This window comes from Sturnus vulgaris, chromosome 8, assembly GCF_052056855.1.
Source record: "Sturnus vulgaris isolate bStuVul1 chromosome 8, bStuVul1.hap1, whole genome shotgun sequence".
NCBI lineage: Eukaryota > Metazoa > Chordata > Aves > Passeriformes > Sturnidae > Sturnus > Sturnus vulgaris.
The window spans coordinates 32,663,139-32,684,796 of record NC_142250.1 but is presented as its reverse complement, the minus strand read 5'-3'; the positions used below and the strand labels follow the sequence as shown (position 1 = coordinate 32,684,796).

The window sequence follows — 21,658 nt, the reverse complement described above, 5'->3', positions numbered from 1 at the left end:
TTTTCTCCAGACTGTTCACTGATTATGCTGAATACAAGTGAGCTGAAATATCATTCAGTAAATAGAAATGTGTCCTATTGTTTCATGAAAATTTAAAAGAAATAAAAGTATTCTCCAGAGGGAAGGACAGATTTAACAGCCTGCTGTCCCCTTACAGCAGCATGTGACTCCTTCAGCTCCAGGGGGAACCTCAATTCATGCAGCCAACTCCCCAAAGAATTCACATTTTCTAAACTGCTGCAGACAATTCTGTGAGCAACAACAAATCGAAGCTGGCAAAATCAAAGCCTGCCAAAACTTGCTGGATATGAAGGCAAGATGTTTTCCATCTCTGCTCTTGCAAAGCAGAATGTCTCCTGCAGCTTCTGTCTCTGTGCCTGAGCTGGGATTTATTCACTAACATACATGCAGATTTCCCTCCTAGGAAAACGTGCAGGTTTTTGGAAGAGAGCACCCAGCAGAAAGGACTGTGTCTTTTGGCTCTCACTTCCAAACAAATTTGTAAGCATGAGAAAGAAATGCCTTCAGGAGGCTTAAAAATAGTTCTCATAGCTGGAATTTTTGTATCATATTTCTACATAAGTTTATCCACTTTTTCCTTCCCTATTAAAAACTGCGATGGGAGAGAAATAGCAGGAGCAGCAAGTGTTATCTGATAACTATTTAATGTGATAGCATTACTATCTAACAGAATTTGAAAATGGTGCCTGGGAAAAATCCTAATTCTTAAAGCTTCATGTTCTGGCAAACAGTTTGCTAGAGATTAGCACTGTAGTTATGATTAAAGTACAATCTGCATTATTCCACAATTCTTCCTTTCACATAGCACATTATGCTAATCACGCTATATTCCATTTTTCAATAAAAGGTCAACAGTGCACTGTTTGTGCAGAATGTGCAATTTAAACTTCATGTCTGTCATTAGAGATAATCTAGGTTTGCTGTATCAAGTGAGGTTGTCATAGAAACTAGACCTGAGATCTCTGTTTACAGCCTGTGGAGAATAAACACTTTGCATTTATTTCACTGAAAAATAGGTGAACAATTAAATAAGGTTTGAAAACAAAACCGTAATGGCCCAGAGAGAGATGTCATTCATCAAAAATCAATATATGTTATGCAGCTGGTAAACTCCAAGCATTCAAGCAGTTGACTGACAGCAATAGGGAAATATTTCCCAGGGGGTGGAGGGTAAGGGAGTAACTGATAGTGTATCCTAATGCCTGGAGCAGAATTAATTTAAATTTGCTAATAAATTTTGTTCCAGGAATTACAACACTGAAGAATATTTGTTTAAATTTTTTCCTTATGTCAGGTAAGGCTTTTTGTGTTGACTATTTGGATATTTTAATAGCACTGGGAATTTTTTTACTTTTTATTTTCCTGAAACATTCTGTGTCTTTCTATCGTAGCTGAACTTTTCATTGTGGATTATACCAAGGTTTGCAGGCATCCTAAAAATATCTCTGGTGTCTGCAGCTTCATTAGTGAGCAAAAGGGTTACAGCTTCCAGCTGAACATAGAGATTTGAGCTTGCTCTTTCTGTGACGTGTTATTAACTTGGAGAGCTCACCTTTGTCAGGCATGGGTATTTAGGAGTGTTTCAGGAAAGGATTAGAGAACTGCGTGGACAAAGACAGCTTCTGTGGTTATTGCACAGTAAAATCACCAGGACTATCAATCTTTTTTACCTCGGGGCATAATCATAATACCAGCTGGGTGTTTATGTAGGGGTTTTGTCAATGGCATAGCATTGCTGTGCTGACGAGGTGAATTATGTGGATTGTGTCTTCTGCAGCATCTGAATTCTGCCTGGTGTCACAGGACAGGGTCTCTGACAAACAAGAATGCACTTTTTGTCTACCACACACTCACTCACAAAGGTGCACCCCAAAACAGGTGCCAGCTTTTGGGGAACACAAAATTTAACCAGATCTTGAAATGACACAGAAGCAGAACTCGTGGCTAGGGCAAGCTGCATGTAAAGTTTTTGATATTTTGCTTCTGTGTCAAAGTAAGGATTTTTCTCCCAGCAGACAGGGCAGCTGAGTTTTTCCAAGTGGAAGGTATCCATGCCCTGCTTTCCAGGGTGTAAAACAGGACAGCAAAACCTGATGTTTTCTGCTGGTGGAAGCTGTGCACAGCTCTGTTTGCTGCAAAGCATTTCTCTTCATTTCTTCTAGCAATGAATGTGATCTGTTAGTCTCCAAGGGTTGTCCCTGATATCTCATTTTCCTAAGAAAGAAGGGGAAAGCTCTGCTAAGGGCTGTCTGCATTGCATTATGCCACTGGTGAGTTTGGTCCTTCAGGTCTATACAGAGCCCCTAAAAGAGGAACAGCATTACTACAGGCTGATAATATTGTATCTGTAAACCTGCAAGTTCTTGGTTTTTCCTGAATGCTCAAACCAATACGAGGTAGTTCTGTAAATGCAATTTTTCTACCTTTCCAGAGCAGAAAATCTTCCCATGCCTGATGTATTTGCTCAGCACCACACACTTCCCTTCTAATCATCTGCTCTATTTGTATTTCTTGACCTCACATGCATCAGTAACACGGTAGGTCTGTGAATAAAGTCCTGGCTTGTTGAACTGCCATTCAGACAATTTTTATGATATAATATAAAGCAATACAGTATTAGCAGTAAGACAGACCTTGAAAAGCGTTTTGTGTTATGCCTGTGCTAATGCTGAGGCTCACAGCCCTGCCTTTGGGTGACTGGCACTGCATTGGTTGAAATACTGAGAAAATCATTACCCATAATAAGTTGTTTATCCTGCTCTTAAGCTTCCCTCAGTGCTGTTCTGGCCCCTGTGCTGCTTTAGCACTGGCCCCAAGTCTACAGACACCTCCAAATAGAGAAGCTACAGCAATGCTGGGGCTCACAGACAGCATCTGCACTTGGCTGAACAGCCTCAAAGGCCTGGGAAAGCCCTGGGGACATCTGCCAGAGTGTCTGCAGGGCTGGAGCTCCGGCCATGGCAGGGATCAGCGTGGATTTGGGAGGGATGGGGTCTGCCTGCCTTGCTGTGTGTGTCAGGTTTGCACAGACTCTGCTTGGAAAACTAATTTCAGCACATCACAAAAGCTTAGGTTGGTGGGTACATCACATATTGAGCTGGCAAACAGTAATCTGGAAGGAATTGCATTGCAGAGGAATCTAAAGGAATTATCCTTTTTTTCAGCCTGGCTTCATCCCACAGCTGATTTTCTCCCCTCGTCCCCCCAGGAAGAACATCTCATCTCTGGTTTTGGCCCTGGTTTCATTGGCTGCATTTCCCTGTGCCAGGGAGTTCCCACGCTGGAAGATGGGGAGGGAAATAATGGGATGTACCTTGGGAGAGACTGGAATGTTGATGGCTGTGGACCCAATCACCCATCTGTGAGTGCTTTGCTGAGGCTGGGTTTGCACCCCTGAGGGACAGGAGATGAGGTTTTGGTGTGTGGGGTGATGCCCCAGAGACAGGCAGGGAGATTTTGGTGTGTGGTGGTGATGCCCCAGGGGCAGGCAGTGATGTTTTGGGTGTGTGGTGGTGATTCTCTCAGGCAGTGATATTTTGGGTGTGTGGTGGTGATTCTCTCAGGCAGTGATATTTTGGGTGTGTGGTGGTGATTCTCTCAGGCAGTGATGTTTTGGGTGTGTGGTGGTGATGGCCCAGGGCAGGGATGAGTTTTGGGTGTGTGGTGCTGATTCCTGTAGGACAGAGGGGCTGAACACCCACTCCAGGTGGCTACAAGCCAGGCTCTGAGCCAGATAAGTTTTTTATCATGCCAGTTTTCCTCTGCTACACCTGCCGGGGAAGGTCACATTCACACCTCTGCCTGAGGGTGTTCATCCCTTCTGATGGGGCAGAACTGGCCCGGCTGTTCTGTCGTGTCTCAGGAGGGGTCAAAAACCATCAAAGACCCCCAGATTCATTTCTGGGGCTTTCCAGCAGAGGACTGAAAGCTCTCTTCCCCCAGGGGAGGTACCTGGGTGTTTCCACCTGAATCTTGCATGATGTGACATTATCCTTCCAGCTGGAGAGACAACTGATGGGTGAGAAGGAGCATTCTCCTGTTCCTAGATTTCTCTCTTAGTCTACATGACAAATATATGTTTAATTTAAAAATCCTCGGTTTGGCTTGTAGTTGAAAGCTGTTCTGTCCAAAGTCTTACTAGGTAGGGCTCACTTTTTAATCTATGCTGTGCTACATTTTCTGATTAGGAATCTCTGCCTTTTATAAGAGATTTGAGTGAATATTGGAGTGTATCACAAACAATCTTCTATTTAGAGAGAGAATTATTTCCCTTCAAGTGTTTTTTCATTTGGGTATTTTTTGGTGCATATCTAGTCAGGTACTCCAGGTAAATTATTTGCCTTGTAATTCTCTGAATTGATTAAAGTTCCTTCATGCTCAGCATGGATTTTTCCATTTACAGTTTCAGGCTGCTTCTCACTTTTATCCATGAATTTCTTCTCTCCAGTCCCTTGCATTTTTAGGCTACTGTAACCTCTTTTATTCCCCAGTTTGCATCTTGTTCCCCATGATCCTTTCATGGAAACATCTGCCATGGCTGCTGCAGAGGGAGCAGAGTGGGAAGAGCAGTAATTTGCTTGGGTTGTACTGGTTTTGCTCAGTGATGAAACCAGTATCTCTTTTTAGGAGGAGGTTTCCCCTGCACTTGGCTTGTGCTGGGCTGAAGTGAATTGTAGACATAGACTTTATTGATGTGGCAGTTTTGGCAGTTATCAGTGTTTGTTTTTTATAAATTTGAAACAAGCTTCTCCTTACAGAATGGGTGAAAAATTGCATTCTGTTGCAACTCTTTCCTTTGCACATTTCTCCAGACCTTTTGAGCAAGCTCTGCTTGAGGGACTTGATGGCCTTATCCACTTGGTGGGAATATTTTGGTGTGGAGGGTGGCAATAACAATGTCCCAAATCTTGCAGGGTGTCCCTGAAGGGCAGCCTGAGCCTTGACACTGTGTGAGCAGTGCCAGATGTCAGGATGTGACAGGATTTTTGTCAGGATCCCTGCTGCTGCTGCTTGGGATCATGGACAGACAGGGAAAGATTGATGCAGAGATGGAATCTTGACAGCTCTTGTTGAAAACATAGTGCAGCTTTTGTGATGGACACAGTCTCCATCTCCCCAGGCTCCTGGGCTATGGAGGTCAGGGCTGTGGCTGTGGTGGCCTGATAACAAAACTTAATTACCCTCAGTGCTCAAACCTTTCCAAAATCTGTGATGCCCACAAAGATGGGATGATTATAATGGCTCTTCTGGAGGTTAATCTGTAGAGATCATGTGTTTGCATGTGGTGATGAGTGATTTGTCACGTTCACTGTGCCCATTTCACCGTGACCTCCTCTCCCTCTGTTTGGCCTTGACCTCTGTAGTGTGTGATGAGGAGGGACAGCTTCCTCCACCCTGGGTGCTGCAGGAGTAATCAAAAAACCCATTCAGCGCCTGCTGGTTACTTCCCCCACTTCTTGGGCTTTTTGTTCAATTGCTTCCAAGTATTATTAAAAAAAAAAATTACCTTTGCATCATGTTTTACAATATTTTTGTGAAGGAACTCACTGCACGTGGCACATGCTGAAGATGATTTTGAAGGGATCTGAAATAGAAAGTAAAGTGGCAGTTGCAGATTATTACTAGAATTTACTGGGACAATTTTAGTTCTAATTTTTTTTAATAAGAAGATGACTCCAGAGATTCTGTTTTGGAAGGACTGGGATATAATGTTACAGCTTACTGCTGCCTGCCTCACACTTAAAGGTTTTAGGTTTAATTTATGATTGTTTCTGTATCTTTATTTTCAGTTTTAAATAAATATAGAAATCATCCATGGGGAGAGTTTCAGTCTGCCAATAGTGTTATTTTCCCAGATGAAATAATTCAGGACAGTCAGTGCTTGGCAAAACTGGCATCTATGAGCTAGGGAGACAAGAGAGAGCTCATATGTGACTCCAGAGCTCAGCACTTAAATGGTTTTTGTCTCCAGCTTGGGCCAGCAGATTTTGTGCAGCCACTGCAGCGAGAAAGCAGTGGGGGAGGAGAGGGCAGAGGCTGGTGCTAATGTTTTTAATTTCTCATTTACTATCAGGCAGCTCCATATGGAGCAGAACGGAGCATATAGAGGAAAGAGGGATGGATGCCATTTTAATTCCTTGAGCTTCTTGTCAGAAGAAAAGGAAAGTGAATTCTCTGCAGGTAGCTTGAGCCTTGCCAGAAAAGTGGTTTTTACGATTGCTAATGCTGGTGAGGACATTTTATTTAATCAATTGTGTGGGCTTTTGGTTTTTTTTTAAATTTTTTTTTGTTCTTCATAGGATGAGTAGGATTGACTTGTGCCTCTCTAATACTTTCATAATGTCAGTGCATTATTTTCTTGCTGCATTCAGAAGCATGCTAGGCACTTGTCACAATCAAATATTATTTATTTGGAGACTCGGTAGGATGCCCAGGCATCTAATGCCTCTAAAAGAAACACTGCTGCTTTGAGTGATTGTGCAGTGGCACTTCTGCTCCCAGCTGTGCCTCACAATCTCGGGCTGCCAGCAGACCTGTGGTGAGCAGAGACTTTGCCCTGCTCTGCTGCTTCTCCTCTGACATCTCTTCCTCCCTCAGGTTGCATTGTTGTGGTTTTTTTGTTTTTTTTTTCACTGACCACTCAAAGCTTTGAAATTGGGTAAGGGGAGGGAGAAGAACCTGCCAGGAAAGTGCCCTCGATGATCTGGTGTTGTAACTTGTGTGCACAGGGCTCTTGAGAACTTGTGGGGGCTCTGAGCTCCCCTGCAGCACTAAGAAGGCACTGAAGATGTGGGTAGGAGTAAAGGCTTGGGAAAAACTCTTTAATAAAGCATCTCTTTGGAGCTGTGCCATCCTGAACATAAAGCTGTGCCTGGTCTGTGAGAACCAGGCTGCTCTGTGTCAGCAGGGAGGCCCCCAGCAGAAAGCCCCTCCAGTCCCTGGGCAATGAGACCAAAAATTCTGTGTGTTTGTGTGCTTGTTTAGACATGCAGTGCTCATCCAGTGTCTCTGCTAGCAGGGTGCCTCTGCAGCCCCGGGGAGCAGAGAAATCCATTGGCATGGCTACATCAGCTCTCCTCCAGCCTCCTGCACACTCAGCTCAGTGTGCTGCAGATTTAAAAAACATTATTTGCCAGCTTCCCCCTTTAATAGGGATTAGTGTATCTTCTATCTATCCCTTGTGCTGAGGTCATTGCTTCATAGCTGCAAGGCTACAACCTCATGACTCCATCTCTTAATTGTGTTTCACGACTGCTTTCCTTATCCATAATGGATTTGCAGTGCATCCAGAAATGAAAAGTGATGTTTATAAAAATATGGGGTTGAGGGTAGCACAAAAACACCCTCAGTCCTCTCTTATTGGTCTCACAGCTCCATTGTCAAAACATATGCAGGCACATGTCAAAAATGTCAGTATGGTTTTGTAACGGAAAGGATGCCCAACTATTGATCTTCCTTTAGAAGTTTTACCTTCTGTAATTCATTCTCAAAAGCCTCACTGTGTTTTTCCCAAGGGCAAAGAGGCATTTTAAGCAGGTCAGGTGTGCTGGGGTCTTGGCTATCCTGTATGTTCAGGTTCTTCAAGCACAGGCAGATATTTCAAGAAGTGTTTTTTCGTGGAGAGGGTGGTTAAGTGCTGTGATTGGTCTCGAGCTTCTGCTCTGCCCATGCAGCCTCTAAACCCAAAAAAATGCTGATAATCCTGAGTGAGAGATAGTGGAGGGGTGTTTGGTGCTTCACAGGCATGGGCTGAGGGAAGTTAGTACCAAAAACGCCTAAGAAAAAGCCTGGTGTGGATACAAAGCCCATCCTGGCTGGTCTTGCAAGACTTTGGACAAGGCTCAATCCTTCTCCTGCATTGTGTGATTGGGACTCTCTCCAGCAGAGCCTGGCACCTGCCCTGGTCATGGCATCTGGGACTTTCCTGACTCCTTGCACTGCATTATTAACTGCTGGCTCAGGGAAGGCACACAAGGGCCCGTGTTTTGCAGCCCTGGTCACTGTCCCGAAGTGGACAGCAGTTGTTGTTATGCAATAACATGCAGAAAACTGCTGTCAATCTGCATAGGTGTGTATTTCTTACCTCTCCCTGGTGGCTGCCTCTTCCTGTTTATGCATTACATCCTGGAGCAGGTATGAAGGAACTTGTTTCCCTTGATGGAGACAAGCACCTACAGGTGAAAACCATCTTCTGATCCAAGCCAAACAATCATATCCAGGGTTTCTGTCTTGCCTTCCCTTTGAGCTGACTATTCAGTAGCTTATTTTTTTTTTAATGCTCCTGCTGCAGAATGGTTGTGGAGCCTGAGTTAGAGCAGTGCAGCAGCTCCTGGTGCTTCACTGGAACCTGCTCAGGTGACACACACCAGGGCCCCTGATGTGCCTGTTTGTGAGGGTGAGGAGCCCTGAGCTGAATCACTGAATCTTTGCCAATGCAAATTTGTTAAATCTTCTGGGAAGTGTTCAGCGTGCATGCTCCAACTCTAAAACTTCCAAATTTGTGCAAGAAGAAAAGGCTTGCTGGGACTCACTGCTAATCTGCAAGAGGTGCTTGCTTGCCTTGTCCAGCTGGCAGCCTTCCCAGGTGCTGCATCCAAGTCCCCAGGCAGCAGTCTCACATCACAGCACCCCGGGGGAAGGACCTGAGCTGTGCACAGCACTCAGGACAGCAAGGGAGGAGACTGGAAAGGAGCTTCCAAGGAAAAGAAAGGAGGTAGGTGACCTTGAATTGAAAGGATCTTTATCCTATTTCTTATCTGAACCTCACTGGATCAAGACTGGATGAAAATGATTTTCTTCTGCTGGTTGCTCAATGGCCTGTGTGAAATGTCATTGACAGATTTGGCAGTGATGCTGCCAAGTGTTCAGGCTCCCTGTGAGTAACACAGCTCTGGCCCCTGCTGTGTAGAGCCTCTCATACTGTAACGTGAGGCACTGCTTTCTTTCCATGATATTTTGGGGGAGGAAGGCAGTTTTGTACCCCACACAGTGACTCACAGCTGAGAGGAACACAAACCACAAGCCCACGCACTAAGTTTAGTCTGTTGTTTAGCTCTCTGCCTGCCTCTCATGAGACCCTTTCATACAAGTTGCATTCACATCAGTCCTTCATTAAGATTGCAGTGGGGGTTTGCAGAGTGGAAGGGCATTGCAGATGATACTAGGAGTGGGCTGCAGGAGCTAGAATCATCACACCTAGCTGTAGGTGCTCAGAAGAGGTGGGTCTCATCTTCTTGTCATTAAAGGAAGGAGACATTTGTGCTTTGAATTCCTGGAACTGTTCAAGGCCAGGTTGGATGAGTCTCTGAGCAATACAGGGAGGTGATAGCAGTCCCTGTCCACGGCAGGGGGTTTGGAATAGATGATCTTTGAGGTTCCTTCCAACCCAAATAATTCTGAATTCTGTGATTCAGTGATTTAAGAGGGTGACTCTATTGTACTTCCAGGTGGGTTTGGAGAAGGTGTTGCTGGCCCAGTGTTTGGGGGTTGGCTCTTCATGCTCAGCTGGAATCTCTCAGCCTGTTTTGTTCTTGAGACCCAAGCTCAGTTCCTGCAGGTGATTCATATGAGCTTGTTGCTGCATCTCACTAGTGCTTGAATCCGAGATTGCTCCAGCTTTTGTGAGTATGGGGTTGTTTGGGGTAGTTCCTGAAATTGGCTGGCTCACTTAGGAAAGATTTCTCCAGAAGTGACTGTAATATAGAAACCTGGATAATGGTGTCCTTCAGACTTTCAGATTGCTGGTGACTCTTCAATGTCTTTGACAAAGAGAAAATAAAGGACTGGGGCATTGTTGCTGGGATGCACATCCAGCATCCCATCATGACAGCATGGAATGGGATTCAGCCCCTGGATCTCCTCAGGATCCAGCTGCAGGGAAGCTGGGATATTGTGCCAGTGCTGTTTTAGTGCAGGGCTTTCCATATTTAATGTGGCTAAATGAGGCTGACTCTTTAAGACTGTCTCTGCAGGAAAGATGCTTCCTGTGTGCCTAGAAACTGCCTCACTCTGCTTGGGTAAGGTCTGAACAGGTAATTCTAAAAAAGAAAGTGCTTTTTAAGGCAGCAGCTGCTTTCTACAAGGTATGAAGATTTCACTTGGAAATTGGAATTGGACATTGCCAAGGAGCTCTGTAGTATTCAAGGCTGGCTCTCCAGTTTGAGTCTTGACTGGTTCAGTAATGTCTAGAAATTCCCATTCAGTGGATGTTTAATATAAAGTGAATTTGCATCTAATCTCCAGTTCTTTTTCTGGTGCTCCTATCTGTCATATTCCCCTGAGGCATCCACCTGACCTCTAAATTGATCCAGAGTCTTTTTTCAGAGGTGAAACCTTGCTGCTTTTCACTAGGCATCAAGCAGGGCAGCACTCTTCCAGCATTTATTGCAGCTGAGATATGTGATTTGATCAAAGGTTTATCCCATGATGTGAAAATCCTGGTTTTGTGCCCCTGCCCCAGCACAAGACCTTGGGCTCTGCTTTCTCCTTACACTTGGGGTTTCAAACTGCAGTGGAGGTAAAACGTGTGCAGGTGGCAAAACACATCAAAGCAGCAGGGAGAGCAACAGGTAATAAGAGGAGGAAGAACATTTGCTTTGCCAAGCCTTGGAAGATCTTTGGGTGCCAGAAGATGTGGGTGAGGTTCTGAGAGGTCGTGAAGTGCAGCCCTGCAGAGCATCTCAGGGAAGCCCTTCATCTCTTCCTCCTCTTCCTCTGCCCAAGGCAGCTGACTCAAAGAAAGTTGAAGGGGCAGCATTTTTCCACAGATGCTGCGACTCTGACAGCTTAATTTAGCAGCCACTTTGGCAATTCCTCAGTGCCCAAAGCTGTTGAAAGGGTCCTCGATGTGGTGAGGGGAAAAAATAAACAAGTCAAAGGCTTCATTAGGGCACGAGTCCATCAGCGGTGGCTGGGGGTGAGAGATGAAGCCCTTTGCTTTGCTGGGGCTCTGTCACAAGTTCTCCTGCCTTGTATCCTTTGCATTGGCCTCACCTTGGAGCTGTTGCTGGTGACCCTGGTGTAGCTGCCACACAAGCATAAATTGGACGAGAGCTAATTAACTGTCAAAACCCAGGGCAAAAGACAATAAACCCCTGCTTCACCTCCTGGTGGGTTTCAGTCTTTTCTCTTTGATGTGACAGCTTGTCCTCCATTCCTTTTGCAAACAACTCACCATTGCAGAGGAAATGCAATACAGCAAGGCAATCACTTATAGCCAGTGACAGCAAATAAACGTGAAAAATGGGCTTTGAAATACTAAAGGACAATGATCAGAAAGGTTTCTTCTTTCATCCTAAATCATGATGTTTAGCACTCAGCTGTGGTATTATAAGTTATTTATAAATGTCTTGGCTTGTTAGGAAATATATGTTTTTATATAAAGATAAATAATGTTTTTAATCAGATGATAGATGTGCATGCTGTGCATGGGGAGGGGGAATGTGGAGAAACCAAGGCAGACTCGGTGTAATATCTTCATCCTAATGGGGAGGCACCTAACTAAGCAAAATATTGCCAAGTGACATTTTCTCCTAGGCATGAGTAACACAGGCTTGTTTGTATTGAAGGAAAGCTCATTAAAATTTCTGATGGAACAATTTTCTGTCAGAAAATGAAGTTTCAACAAAGTCAGAAAGTCTTACTGAGAGGTGTCAATCTATTTGCAACTGAGGAACATTTTTGTTTTGCTTTGGAAAGGTAAAATCCTTGTTTCTGTGTTTGTTTGGATTCTTCACACAAAATGTTGATATACTTTAGTAGGATTTAATTTGTTATATTGCTTTGACGTTCTCAAAACAAAATCTTAAAATGTATCAATATGGACGGGTTCAAAACTGGATTTTTTTAGATTGTCACTTCACGAGAAATTTTAATTTTATTTTTTGTTCTTATTCAATGGAAAAGCATGCCAGAATGTCAGTTTCTCATATGACACAAGTTCTGTTTTTTCGCTCAACTCCAATTATAGCATTTGAATTATGAAATTTAAAGAAGCAGAGAAAAACAGGAGGCAGGAAGATGATGTGTCAAAACCACCTTTTGTTCCCCCCCTTCCTCAGACACGTGAATCAGCTTTGACAAATTCAGCGTTTTCCAATGTTGTTATTAGAATTGGAATATTGGTGTATTATTATTTCCATGCTATTGTAGGCACAATCCTAGCTGGGCCTTGTGGGGATGTATTTTTTTTCTGCAAAAGCTCAGTCCCTACACCTGAACGTGGGATGCAACCTCTTCTTCCCACTGAAGGGAGGTTTTGCACGTTTTTTGCCTGTTTTTTTTTTTGGTTTTTTTTTTTTTTTTGTTTTTTTGTGGATTCCCATTTCTGCTGCTGGTGAGGGATTTGGGCCATTTTGCTGATTGAATGTTTGGAAGGAATGGAAGCTGCTGTTCTCTGCAGGCTCTGGGGCATCCTGCTGACTTGGGGGACTGAGCTATGGAGTTTCAGGGTTCTCTGTACAGTGAGAGCTGTTAACAACAGCTTGGGAGCTGTGCAGGCAGCAGAAGGCAGCTGTACCCAAAATGAACAATCCCATCCCTCTGCAGCAGCTGCTGTGCTAGCAGCTTTTATTTAAAAACAACTCCCAAATCTTCCCTGGACTGTTTCACGGTGTGAGCATGCTTCTGAGGGATTTGTTTTCTTTGCAAAGGAGTTGTAACACACTGGGGCAGCCTGTGAATAGTTACAGGTGCATCTATTCAAGGCTTGGTTTATCTTGCTCTGAGGTGTAATACCTTTGGAAGAGTATTTACCTTTTGTCAACACACAGGAAAAACAGAATGCAGAAAGAGCCAGGTTGGAAACAAGGCTGCAGTATGGCCCCAGCAACCCCTTACTGCTGCACACACTTTTGGATTATTTCAGTTGTTTTGAGGTTAAGGCAGCCCAGCTCAGGAAGTCTTCCAATAGGGAATGTAAGTCATGATGAAATGAGACTTTTGGAAAACTAGGAGAACACAGATTTACTTCATATAGGATGTTTTTGATGTTTGAAAATAAACTCTGTTCAGCAAAGGCATTCTCTGCTTAATTACATGATTTTGACAGGTTTTATTCCAAGAAGAAAATGTCACCATTTGTCACAAGCCAGCCTGAATAAGATCTTGTTTATACATTCCTTTTCCACACTATGAATTATACCGTAGTAAATTTGGAGCAGCTCTACTGAGTTCACTGGAAAATGACTTTGTTTTTATACAGGTGGAATTAAAAAGAGTTTTGGCCTGTTGCACTTGGATTTGTGTCTATTCTAAGAATTATTATAGCAAATCTTTGGCCTTCTTGACATCATTCAACTCATTGCACTGTCCTTCCCCACTTCATAAAAGATTCTGATTTGCTTTTGGTTCCAGGGTTTGTTTTGCTTTTGAGGGAAGGAAGGAAAACTGTGGTGAAAGAAGAAAAGGGAAACTGTGACCTTCACATGTGATTTTTGTTTGGCTTCTATGTGGTTTTCAGATGGATGGGGAAAATTAACCTGGGTTGCAAATGGTTCTCGGTGCTGGGAACCCCTCCTGAAATAAACCCTCCAACCTGGAATAGTTTCCTGTGGAAGGGTGGGGACAATGCTGCAGCAGCAAAGAGCTCTGCAAATTTTGCTCTGTGCTGCAAGGAGCAGGCTGGTGGTGCTGTGAGAGCCTGGGGCAGCCACGGATGGAGCTGAGAGATTTGAGGGGTGTGCAGCCCCTGACAAACCTTGCAGCCTGAAGTCCTGCTTCAGGGAATGAAGTTGTTGGAAATCAGCCTTGTCCAGGTTTTGCTGGCTCTGTTGGCTCCTTGGAGGTGACTTTTGGTAGTGCCCAGCTGTTAAAAGCAGTGACTCTGGCTCCCAAAGAGCAGAGTGAGGAGAAGGCACAGTAACAGTGAGGGCAAAGTCCTTGTGCCTTGATGAAAGATTCCTTTAGCTGAATTGGAGTTGTGTTAAGTTCTTCCCTGAGGGCAAATACTTGATTTTATTTATGGCTCCTGAGTTAGAAGAAAGCTTTCATTTTAGAAAGGTTTCAGAATTATTTCCCCCTCTCTCTCTCTCTCTCTTTCCCACTTGTTATATTTGACTAGCTGTGGCAGTGACTGTCGTTTCACATGATAAAAACACTCTGCTACAGAAATCAGAAAAGAAATGAACCTCGTAATAAACTAATCTTCCTATTTCTTGGTTTCCAAATCAGTTTGCTGTGCAAATGTTTATACCTTGGACCTTTTAAAATTGCCATCACTCCAGTATTTCCCTCCACTCAGACTCTGTTAGACTCAAGCCTTTTAAAACACATTTGTTTTCTGAAAATAACCATAAACATTTTTGTGCCCTAAACTTTTATGCTCCAACACTGCTTGCAACTTCAATAATGGGGTAACCCATTGGGATTATAATGAGATATCAAAGTGGAGTGACACATTTAACTGTTTCTAGCCCGGCTGAAATGCAGAAAATTTAAATCTGCTCTTTCCTTCCCCTGGCAGCTCCCATTTCCCCACTGACCCTGCTGTTGTTCCCTCTTTAGAGCAAAAAAGCAGGATAACCATGTCCTTGGTTGCTATCTATACCCACATTATGCAGTGAGAGCCATCTCTGTGCTAGAAATGTGAGGAGAAAGCTTCAAAGGGGCATTACACAGATTAGGGCAGCTAGAGAAATCTTGTTTTACATTCTTCCCCCCCCCTTCACCAGCATTAGAAATGTGAGAAGCCCGAGGGAGGGAGCAGCCAGGCAGGTTTTGCATCCTCAGGTCACTGATTTGTGCTCAGCTTTGCCAGATTCCTGCAAAGGCTGCACCAGCCTCAGCCTGCTCTGTCCACCTGCCAGGGCACGGCCAGAATCCAGGAGTGCTGGCTCCTTGTGTTTGGTGATGTTCAGCCTCCCTTGGGACTGCTCCCGTTTCCAGAGCTGATGGAGTCACTGCAGGGCAGGGCTGATGGTCCAGCGTGGTTTGTACAGAGGGCAGTGAGCTGCTGGACACAGCAGGGAACAGAGATTTGGGGTCTGCCCTGCACAACAGAGTCACAGAGCCCTGTGATGATCCCGTGGCTTCCCCAATGACCCCCTCATGCCTTGGGAAATGGTTCATTTTGTCTTTATTCAAGCTCATCTCTGAACCAGCTTTTGTGGCTCTCTAAGGTTTAGCTTTCTGCACCACTCATTTGTTGTGTGTTCCCACTTAAATTGCCAGTCTTGATGCCATATGGCTCACTTAACAGACAAATAAGCCAGTGTATGTGGTGTAAATATTTTCTTACAAGTTAGATTACAAATAAGGAAGTTATTTCATGAGAATAAGTTGAGTTTTCAAAGTGAGATTAACAACAAAAACACTCTATTTCAATACTGCTCCAGAGGACTTCACCCTGAAGGTTTTGAACACCTAATACATCCTTCCTTTTCTTTTTTAAAATAATCTGACTAGGTTTTTAATTACTCTTTAACCTGCCCTTTGGTAAAACTCACTAAGATCTATTGGCATGTTATAAATAGCAACAAAAGACCCATCTCTTTTTTTTTTTTTTTTTTTTTTTTTCAAGCAGTAGATATAGTATAAGAATAGGAAATGTCAGGTGTAAGATTATATGATATGAATGGTGTCATGGAAAATGTTAGGCAACTCACAGAGCATTTACTGCTGTTCAACCCAATACCCTCAGTTCAAAGCTTAGCAAAGCTGCAAAGGCTAAAACAACAACAACCCCTCTCTCCCATGAATGTGCTCTGGGAGCAGCTTGCAGCTTATTAAATTATTGCAGGTACTATAAGAGGCTGTATCTCAAAGCTCATCTCTCAGATATGCTCTCCTGTTGTGTACATTGAGCTGCATATGGGAGGGAGAGGAGGGTCCTGATATTTACTGCCCTTAAAACTCTTGGAGGATAACACAGCCCCATCCATTTCTTGAGCTCTGCTTCTTGTCACAGACTGCTTTAACCTGATCTTGTAAACAGGGGTGAGGACAGAGGTGTTTAGGACAGAGATGCCAAGGAGTCAGTGGGGAATGAAAAATCGAAGGAGGGGGTGAATGGGTTTCAAACCCATGTTCTGCAGAAATCTGGAGTAAGGCTGCTTGCTCAGGATGCAAGTCAGATATTTGAACATATTTGAATGTTGGTTTAAAAACAAGAGCTTAATGCTATGCCAGAGCTCAGTGTTATATGAGGTTTTGTGGGGGTTTTTAGTTTGTTTTGTTTAAGCAAATTTTTCAGCTATTCATGGCTAAGCAGGACTCCAACCTGATCTCAGAACTGCTGGGTGGGCAGAGATGGTGAGCAGTGGGGACTGTGGCAGCACCTCCAAGGAAATCCCAGGGCTTCCCCCTGCAGCACAGCACTGCCTTGCAGAGGGAGGATGTGGGAAGGGATTTCAGACCAACCAAAGAGGAGATCAAAGCTGAAACCTGATGTACCCTTAGGTGACTTGTTAACATCTCAGTGCATGTAGGTTGTGCTTGGAGAAGTTCTAGCCCTTATCTAAAGGAATAAATTGTTCCTGGCACTAAGTGTTAATGGCCTGGGAGGGAGAGAGCTACTGAAGCCCAGAGATGTGAGGAGCATCTGTTGAGAGTCTGACTCTTGTGCATTTTGGAATTTAGGCTTCTAGCTCAACTATTGTCTGCTGAAGAGAAACCATCATGTTGAGGCAACCAGAAGATATTTCAAGGGAGAAGTGGCTGAAACAGCAGAGCTGCAAGTGATTTTATCTAATCTGCCTTTGAGAACCCAGATTATGGCTGCCAGGTGTGCTACAAAAGCCCATTTGGAGTTTGCTCGTGGAAGAAAGAGTCTGTTTAAGGGAGATGCAGCCATGTGCTGCTGGAGTGGACTACTGAGGGGTAGGTTTGTTTTGTTTGAATGGGATATGCAGCTGTTCCAGGCTTCTTGTGATTTAGCCAGGCAGGATTTCGCCATGGAAAGTGAGCAGAGCATGCTGTGAAATGGGGATTTTGGCAGGTGGCCAGGGCTGAGTTTCTGACCTGGTACTGCCTTTGCCCTGTGTGGTGTGGGGCAGGCTGAAATCAGTGTGGGTTGTATCATCTTTTGTTCCTTCTGCTGGGCACGCAGGCTCCAAGCACTGCTGATACAAGAGGTTTGAATGCAAATGTCCCAGAGGCTGTGGTGGCTGGCAGGGAGCTGACTGCCCTGTGGGCTGGGGAGTCAGGGCTGCCTGGCACTGCTCTGTCCCTGCACTCCTGGCTCTGAATTCCTGGCTTTGGGTCAGTGATGGTGGGGAGGAAAAAATCCACTTCTCATCACTCAGTGGGTTGCCAGGGAGAGTCGTGTTCCCAGGAGGATCCCTGTCACCTGGCAGCCAGGAGAGCCAGGATGTGTCCTGACAGAAATTCCAACTTTTTGTTCCTTCCAGACTGGCTGCCTCTGCTCTTCCCAAAGCCTGAGGATGTTTGACACCCTGCTATGTCCTGTCAACTGCAGTATTTTTCCCTGTTCCTGTTGTTGTGGCATGCAAAGGTGGTAGAATAGCTTCTCCCTAAACTTCTGCCTCTGAAATTGTCTCTATCACTCCGATTTACTTTGTCACCAAGGATTTCCTTGTATCATTTTATAAAAATTTTTGACACTAAAAGAAATGTTTTCAAAATGTTTGGCCAACTCCTATAGGTCTCAGGGGCTATTCCACAGCATCTCCTGTAGCCTGGAGTGTAACTAGAGCTCCCACTGTAGTGTTTGAAACTCAAAGGTTGGATAAAAAGTATAAAGAAATGAACACTTTTGTGCCCTGTGTCTTATGTGCTCAGAATGATCTGCTGGCAGAAATTTAATTTTGTTTCCAGTAATTTGAGGTTATGGATAGGATTACATCTCCCAGTCAGAGAGAGACATTAATCAAGAAATAGGCCTCTTAATCCTCCTTTCAATTTTAATGAAACACTGTAAAAATGCCTTTCACCAGAGGATGTCAAGTATCAGTTGTGCTTTGATTAACATGCTTTTGTGACAGGTTTACTGTTGTACCATGTACCAAGTTATTCAGCAACCTAATTTAAGCTGTCTGTCAAGGGAAAACAAGTACAAAGAGAGCATTATTTTCTCATTGGACTTGCAATAACAGACTTCTGCATCTACAAACTTTTCTTTTTTTTTTTTTTTTTTTTTAAATGCTGGTTACTCCACGCCCGTTGTGACATTTTTAACCTTCAGAATAAACGGGTAAAAGCTGGACGTGACACACATCACACTGTCCCCTGAATGGCAATTAGGAAGGAGATAAGAAATCGGAAATGTTTTTGCAGCTGATGTAAGTTAAGCTCTTGCCTTTCTCACAGCAAAGCGGAATTTGGATCAACTCTTCTGGAATATAATGGGTGTAAATCTGGGGCAATTGAGAGGAGCACTGGGCCCTGAATCTCTAATCCTCTCTTCTCTTTTCCTGTCCCTCTTCTGAAGTCAAAACACATTTTCAATGGAGGCTTTGTGGCTTGAGTTGCGTTTGGCTTCTTATCTGCTCAGTTTTTTCTTATGTGGCTTGATTATACTAGATATGAACTTCCTTGTGGCTGGAAGCCAACACCAGACTATTCTCTCTCCCAGTCTCTGAAACCTGACAGGGGAATGCCAAGCCTTTGCACAGGAGTTGGTTTATTTTTAGAGAGGGATGTTTTTGCTCCTGCCTCTTTAAAAATTGACCTCTTGAAACAGAATGGCCCCAGATCATCTCAAAGTAGAATGTAGCTGGAGACTGGAACCTTCCATGCAAATGCAGCCTCTTCCAGCTGACATGGCACACAAGTCCACAAGCTGCCCTCACCAGCCTGGCACCCACCAAGCTTTAAGAACTCATTTAACAGAGAAGTTTTCTGTGGGAGTGGGTGCACTTGCACTCTAGAGCTGTGGAATTTGGGTTAAAGGCTTCACTGTCCCTTCTCTTGTGTTGGCTGCTCTGTGGACAGAAGAAATTAATTACAAGAAGGTCTTTCCATTTGAAAAGATTATAAGTGAAGTCTCAGCCCAATTCTGATGGCTAATTGCTGCCAGGAGGTTGTGGCACCACATGCCTTGCTTGGCTTCCTGGAGGGAAGGGCTGCTGGAGCTGCAGCACCTGGAAGCCAGGGAGTCTTTGGGCTGGCAGGTGTGCAGAGGTGCCAGTCCCATCTGAGCTGGGCTGGCTTTCCCTGCTGACCAGCAGCAAAGGTCTGGCAGGAAGGAAAGCTGTGGCATGTTCTTGCCTTGTCAGGTTTCTCAGGGCACCAAGACCTGCTCAGGTCCCTGACCTCTAACTCCCTCTGCTACTCTGCCAGGGTGCTCTATACATCCTGGTGACCGGGGAGGGTGTTCAGGAGCCATTTGTAACATCTTAATGGCCATATTAACGCCTCTAATTGTAAATGACAGGGCAATTAGTCTCGGCATAGCAGTTTGAACAATTATGTTTGGCCTGCTAAAGTGACAGAATATTCATTAATGCAATAAGATAAAAAAAGGTCTCCTCAGGATTTGTTCCTCTGAGGAGAGTAGCCTGGCTGTTTGTCTACTTTAAGCCTCTAAAAAAATGCGAGTTTATTTGCAGCTCTTGCCAAAAATTCTCAGCTGTCAAACCTGTTTATTCCATGAAACACACTGAGGGCAAGTGTGTGTCTACTCTGCCTCTGACTTGACTCACAGGGAAGAAGTTTAAGAGAGAGAAAAGTGCTTCAATCTCTATTTTCCACAAAGCCAAAGAGTCTTGAGGCCTCTTAGCTGAATCCCAAACTATGGAGATGGAATCCACTGATGGAACCAGGGTGTACATGCTCAGGGTCAGAAACTGTGGTGGAAGTTGTGCCAGGTCTGAAAGTTTCTCAGTGTTTGCCCTGCTTTGCACTCGAGCTCTCATCTAAAAACAGATCTAAACCTCATCTAAAAACTGTTTTTCTGGAGGAAGCTGTGCTTCAGCAGAGCCAATCCCAGCTTTGAAAGCCTTGCTGCCTTCAACAAGACTGCCAAAACCTGAGGCAGCAGGGGATGAGAGGGCACCTGAGTTGATGATGTGTTACATTTCTGACTCTCTCCATCACATTTCACTGCTATGAGGCAAGTGAAGGCACATGTGGTTTGATTTTGTCCATGACACTGATTTTCCCTGCAATGGAAGCTGCAAAATAGGGAATCAGTCTTTAGGTGCTTGCAAGAATTCTGTTTGAAACCTTGAAAATGGTTACATTAGCACATTGGTTTGGTTACCTGCTCGCTTTCTGTCCTTTTCCTTTCTGACATGCAGCAAGAGGCAATTTTCCAGGGGTATTTCAATTATATTGCCATCACAGATCTGAGGGATCCTATGGGATCTCCTTGGGCTGGGAGTTTTTTCAAGATGTCATTGAGGGATTTGGGTGAAGGGCAGCCCTAAAGGCAGACTCATTTTCCCAACAATCTTTGTATGGTATTACTCTCAAACAACATGCATGATGAACCTTGGAATTCTTTAAACAAACTTTGTTTAATGTCTTAACCAATGAGCATCCTGGTACCTTGGATGAAGTGGCACTGGTTTGGGGTTTTATTTTGGTTTTTCTTTTTGATAAATCCATCTGAAATCTGACTAGTGAGGTTGAGATTTTTTAAAAAATAGCTTCACTCCTAAGTGAAAGCTGTCATTGCAGATGTGTTTTAGTTCAGTGGAAACATCAGGACTGTGTTTGGGACTGCAGGATCGTGACATCTTTTTAAGCACAGTGGGAGACAGATGGGTGAGCAGCCAGCTTGATGCAAGAACAATAAGAACAAATGAGCTTTTTAAAAATAGAACAATTGCATTTGGAAAGAGGATTGGAGGGGGGTGAAGCTGAGAGGGAAATAATTCTCCCATGATTCTATCCTGGTTTTTATATTAAACAAAGCATGTTGCAACATTGTCTTCGTTAGCAATGAAGTGACAAACTGGAGCACTTCCAAATTGGCTGGCTCCAAACTGCTTTCATATTGACCTGAAATGTCAGCTGCTATTATGTTCTGCTGACCACTGATTGCTTCCAGAGTAGCATTTTCTCCTGTGAAATGAAAGAAGTTCCATCTCAGTGATCTCAGTGTCTCCTGGAGTTTGTGGAGAGCGATAGTCATGGGAAATGATAGTGCCTTCACTTCAAACCACTTCTCAGTTTTAATGAAATTAATTCGTTAATATTGAAGTTATTTTACACTGTGAGAGTGAGTTTTGTGCAAGAATGTTTTGCTCATCTAGAAGATCCTCCACTTCACCTTCTTAGAGTCAGAAAACCAAGGTGATAAGTTCCTCTAATTTGTTTCCCAACCTTCACACACAGGTACACAGAGTTGGGCTTGGACATAGCAATGCTGATATCCTGCCTTGCAGGTAAACTTTAAAATTTTCATGTGGAAATATGTAAAAAAACCTCCATAAATATGGAGAAATGGTACTTCTTGTAGCAGTTGTTGAAGTTCTGTGATCAGGTATCAAATGATGCGATGGAAAGTATTTAGCTTAATTTTTTAATCCTCTTTAGAAGACAGGAGAATATTCAGATAATTTTTATTTCACATAATGCTGGCTTAAAATTATGTTAAAATGTTGTAAAAGCCTCTTGGTCTTTAATTCTCAGGGAAATAAACTACTTGATCTGCAAGGTTTTTTCAATATTTTTCTTTAGAAAACCTGTGTAATATCACTTATTCACATTCCTACACTATTTTTCTTGAAGAAGT

At 43.8% G+C, this 21,658-nt stretch overlaps 1 long non-coding RNA gene across 4 annotated transcripts in view; it reads left to right on the top strand.

Moving 5' to 3' along the window:
- Positions 1-21,658, top strand: part of LOC106850900 (uncharacterized) — a 65,386-nt gene that overhangs the window by 40,535 nt on the left and 3,193 nt on the right. For all 4 annotated transcript variants that reach the window (XR_015805204.1, XR_015805205.1, XR_015805206.1 and 1 more), the window contains one exon: positions 21,259-21,308. This is a non-coding gene — a long non-coding RNA (uncharacterized LOC106850900). The remainder of the gene's footprint in view (positions 1-21,258; positions 21,309-21,658) is intronic.